This window comes from Alligator sinensis, unplaced genomic scaffold, assembly GCF_000455745.1.
Source record: "Alligator sinensis unplaced genomic scaffold, ASM45574v1 scaffold420_1, whole genome shotgun sequence".
NCBI classification, from domain to species: domain Eukaryota; kingdom Metazoa; phylum Chordata; order Crocodylia; family Alligatoridae; genus Alligator; species Alligator sinensis.
Window position 1 is genome coordinate 694,120 of NW_005842298.1, and position 5,484 is coordinate 699,603.

The 5,484-nt window shown below is 42.7% G+C and overlaps 1 protein-coding gene across 19 annotated transcripts in view; it reads right to left on the reverse strand.

Moving 5' to 3' along the window:
* The window catches only part of TRIO (trio Rho guanine nucleotide exchange factor), a 466,181-nt gene that overhangs the window by 106,543 nt on the left and 354,154 nt on the right, over nt 1–5,484 (reverse strand). The window lies entirely within an intron of this gene.

Genomic DNA, 5,484 nt, shown 5'->3' on the forward strand with positions numbered 1-5,484 from the left:
GCAAGGGGGGGGGCAGGGGGCGATCGCTGACTGCCCACAGATGCTGCCGGTGGCAGGGGCAGTGGCAAGCAGCAATTGAGGGGGTGCACCCACGTGCACTGCCTATGCTCTGCCAGTGGTCTCCTGCCCCCTACACAGCACATGAACTACCCTGCCTGCAGGGTCCTAGCCTCCCCCTCCCCCATGGTCTTCAGGCCTCTGCTCCTCTTCAGCCTCCCGAGGCTGGAGAGGAGAACAAGCAGGAGGCTGGAGAGAATAGGAGAACAAGCAGGAGGCTTGTTCCCCCCACCCCCAACTCCCGCTGGTTCCCTCAGCTCCCTGTTCATTCCCCTTCTCCCCATTCATTCCCCCCACCTCCCTTGGGAGGCTGGAGATAGTAGGGGAACAAGTAGGAGGCTGGAGACAGCCTCCTGCTTGTTCCCCTGCTCATCTCCAGCCTTGGGAGGCTGGAGATGAGCAGGGAAACAAGCAGGAGAATGTCTCCAGGTCTCCCTCTCCCACCTCCTGCTCACCTCCAGCCTCCCAAGGCTGGAGTTGAGCAGGAGAATGAGCAGGGGGCTGGAGACAAGTCCCTGGAAATGAGCTGGAGACATTCCCCTGCTCTCTCTAGCCTTCTGCTCCTTCTCTGCTACTGATGGGTGAGTGTGGGGGGACTGGGGGAATGAACTGGGGGTGGGGGGAATGAATGGGGAGTTGGGGGAAGGAACAGGGCTGAGCAGGGCCTCCTCCAAGGTCCCCTCCCCCCTCCTTCAGCCCCCCAAGCCCCTACTTACCTGGCAGAAGCCAGGTCCAGGTCCCTGTAGCTTACACTGCTGCCTGCCCCACACGGGCAGGCAGCGTGCTTCACAATCGGGAAAAGGGCCAACCATAGAGATGCTCTGACAGGCTACTAGAGCATCTCTGTGGAGGACCGAGCCTCTGGTTGCCTATGGGCATGATCCGGGACCATGCCCTGACCTGTTTTTTTGTCCCAGGTATTGTTTGACCCCAGGGGTCTAATTTTGCCCCCCCCCCACTGAAAATTTGCAGTGAGGGGAACTTTTTTTGTTTCCACACTTGCCTCTTACAGTGTCTCAAAGGGGTGTGAGATGCCGCAAGAGGCATGTGCGGGCTTGTCTGGATGTACCCATAAAGGCCAGACGCTCTCTGCTTTTAACACAGATGTTCTTCTTCCCCATTCCCTTAATTAAATGTAAGCCAACTAATATCGTGTTAATTTTTTTTTCCATTCAAGCCAGAAAGAGGCCTAGAACAAGGGGAAGATGCACAGATGAAGTTTATTGCTTTCCAGGTGAAAGCTATTAAATAAAGGGAGTTTAGCAGTGAATGTGGACAGTACAAGGAACAAATTAATACACATCACTGCTCCATATAATGTTACCTATTTAAACACGCTGCAGCTCACACCACAGATGGCATAGCAGACAGTGTTACAAAGGCAATACTAAATTCAGTTCTTAGAAGTGCACAGGCTCTATAGGCAAGTGTGGGATCTCTTTCACACTGTAGTTAAGTATCAGGAGCCAAGATCTCCTACCAACCACCTCATCAGAGGGCAGAATAATTTTATGAAAAAAACCTAGATTTAACTCTAAACTTTTGCCCTACCTTTGGAACTGAATAATCATTCCAACCTGAATTGTTAGGCAACATTTCTCTTTTTCAATTGTTTCTGCAGCCTTCATGTTGCTTAACACACCTTATAATGCAGTTTCATCTTTAGCACTGATAAATGCAGTTGGAGAGCTAGGGGTGTCAGTGATTAAATACATCATTCAAACAGCTGGTGCTGGACAGCTTTGGCAAGTCTATCTGGAGAAAGAGAAAAAGAAACCTAATGGAATGGGTAAGATTGATTTACACTGATGAGAACATTAGGGATTCAAAGCAGCCTAAATCCAGTTTAAAAAGTTTCACAAGGGATTTTCAATTCTTCGCAGAAATTAATTCTTCTCTGTCAAGAAACCCCTTATGTAAACTGTATAAATAATAAATGAAGAGGCAAAGACTGAACCACAGAAGTTGCTGGAAAAGCAGAGGCAAAATAAGAAAGGAATTCTAACCCGCTGAACACCCACAGCTTTAGAGGGGTTTAAGTTTTTAATTAACTAACTTAACCTGTGACAAATGCCAGTAGGTTGCACATATTGATAGTCTGATATATAATTTTTTATACAGGTTGGGTGATTTTCAGTGGAGTGGTAGCTTAAATGGATTGACCTTGCATCCCCAAAATATAACCACCAGATGCACATTAATGTACAGCTCATAGAAGGAGTTTCATATCTTCCCATGTTAATTAAATCTCAACACTGTGCAAGAAAATTTCATATGTATGTGTGCACACAATCCCCCCCCCTTTAAAAAAAATTGCTAAGCATAAAGCAAACTTTACATGGTGTCAAATGAGGTGAATGGGGCTGTTTTTAGCACGGTATTCCTAAGCTAGGACTGGAAATAGGCTAGGATTGGAAACATTTATCTTCTAGTTCTCACTGCAGTTCCACAACTGGCCATCTGCTTGTGGATTACATCTCCAAAGTAAGTTTTGTCTCCCCACAGTGCTCCAACAAAACCTCTCCCTCTCACCTGTGTGCCAAACTACCACATGCCTCCCAGAATAGATTGTTCTCTCTCCTGATGATAGCCAAGCAAAGCTAAAGAACCTACCTCTTCTGAAAGGCAGGGGCCTTTCTCTGCTCCTTACCACCACTTCAGGAGGGATGTCTCAGAAAGAAAAAATCAGCACCCACTTCCCCAGCATCTCTACTAACAATAACAATAACTTGAGAGAGAGGGGTGTCACAATGGGACAGTAGCTAAGGCCTCACCTTTTCATTTTTCCACTCCCACCAGGGTCCTTGGTTGGGCTGGGGTGCTACAATCCCCACAAAAGAAAGACTAGATTTTTTTAAACATTTGATTGCGCATAAATTTGAAATAGCTAACATATAAGAAGGCTACTCTGGATATTTGTTGCAATTTGCTCCAAGCTCCACAGCTTTGTAGTTAACCCTAGGTTGACTTCCAGGAAATCTCTCCCCCATTTCCTCGGGTAAATCCTTTTTGCTGAGTGGATACACAGTTGTATTTAAGGTATGTAAGTTTGTTTATTCTGCTCTAACCACATATAAATCATTTTTACTGGAGAAAACAAGTGCTTTTATTCAGGTCTTGAGCACCATCAGCGCATTTGGTTTTTACTGTGCCACATACACATAAATAATAAAGTTATACTAATGTTCTAATGCTTAATGGTTTCATCACCTGATTGCAGCTATTTTAAATTGGGTCAAGTTAATGGTTTTGAACAGTGATCCCTTTATTTTACCTGTTTCAAATTTAATGAACCCCCCACCCAGGCCAAATAGTTTGTGGAATTTCATTTAGAACCAATAAGCTGTTTGGCTCAATGGCATTAACAGCACCTAAAAATCTAGCCTTCTACCTCCTTTTACTACCTCATTCTGTAAGTGATTTAAACATTGTTAAGCCTTTATACCACAAAATCATGTGCCAAGTTTCAGCCCCAAGTGGACCATAGCTAATGAATTAAAAACCTGTTACAAAGATAGATACCTATTACTTATGATACTGCCATTGTATTCATATTCCCCAGACTATCGTGGTCTCCTGTACCTTCATATGAAAATTAAAAAAAAACAACATTGTTTTTTCTAATAGCTTGTCACCTCTACTTCTTCCTTAATATGTTTAAGGAATCAAGAACAATTTTTACTTAACATACCCAATCTATGTAGGTACTTGATATACTTTATCCATATAGTTATATTTTAAAATCTGTACAAAGGGCTGCATCTGCAGCTTTTTCAAGAAATGTAACAGAAAGTTGGTAGTAAGATACTGTCTTGTGAAGACCTGATTATTTTACCAGGTATAATATATACCATTTTCAGCACATACATTAAACTAAACAACAAAATGTTGAAGTCAATTAAAGCCCCTAGTGTGTCCTCCCCCCCGCTACTTGTTATAAAATAAATAGTTTGCAGTAAATCTCTTAGTCTTCATCTTGAATTAATGATGTTTTACTGAATTAATCCATGAAACCCAAAATGACGCGTACTGATTTTTCAGTATGTGACAGAAACAAGAACTTTTTATAACCTCAAGCCAACTGATGCACATTTTGGACAAAGCATAGGTGATACCCTATGTCCCAACATAAACAGCTGCCCTCCTCTGTTAATTATGATGTAATATTCCCTGAGAAATGGGGTGGCTTGTCTTTAGTTTCCTCTCAAAGCAATGCTTCATGCATCATGTGATAATTGTTAACAGACTTGGCTGAATGGAATTCCATTAGGAGTTTCCTAAATTTACTGATTGGCTTAACAACTGATCACATCTGTAGAGGAGCCAAATTTCTTAGCAGCATCCCACCTAGCTAGCATTATAAATTAAACGAGGAGGAAGACTAGTGAACATTATAGCCTGCCAGGTCCAATTTTAAGTTTCTCCATGAGTTCAGCAATGCTCCTAATGCAGATTAGGCCCTATATTATACTAATGCAAAAATGCCTGTTAGAACTCTTATCTATCTGCCTCCATTCTGAGCAAAGCAGAGAAGGACCAAGTATTTTTTGAAAGCTGTACTATGCATTAATCCTCTCCCTCAGAGCATGTATATTCAAAGTGGTCATATAAATTCATTTACACATTCTGGATTCAGACACTACCCAAGTCAAAGTGGATTTTTATCCAAATAAAACACAGGAGGAAATTAGACAACAAAAGCTGCTGAGAGATTTCCACTTCTCCCTCCCACTCACCCTTCCTCCTAGAGCCTGTGTAGCATATTTCTGGCTTACAGTTTTACAGCTACAGTACATGATCTCTGCATGCAGCAACTACCGACTGCTGGCACAAATGCAGCTGACCCAAATGTAGCTTACATTTGCCAGACGGAATCATCTCAACTTTGCAGATCTTGATGGGAGATGAACTTCTCTGCTTGTCTGCTTCCTTCTCTTCCTTGATTAGCAAACTACCTGTAAGTTTGACTCAACCATGAAGGGGATCCTTTTTTTTTTTTTTTTTTGCATGTTAAGTCCTGCTTGGAACACTCAGCTAGCCATCCTGGTAAACCACTGATGATTTGCTCAGCAATTTGGCTCACCAGATCCACTCATAATCAGTGAGATTAGAGTAGGAGAAAGTAAAACAAAACAATTCCTCCCCTGCCCCACCTATACCCCACACCTCTACTTTTTGTAGAGACTTTAACTGTTGCTGCCCTTTCAAATATTATATTCTTATGTCCCCAGAATCCCCAATAACTTTCTGATTGTACTTCAGGTACTATTATATTTCTTGTTTGCCATCTTCTGGGATCTCTGGTTAACTGACATTTGCAACCACATATTAACACCAAGTTCTTATCTTTCTTGTATTCACAGAAAAAACCCTCCGTTGCTGTACTTGCCTAATAAAGTCACTCATCTACAATAAGCCTGTAGGGAA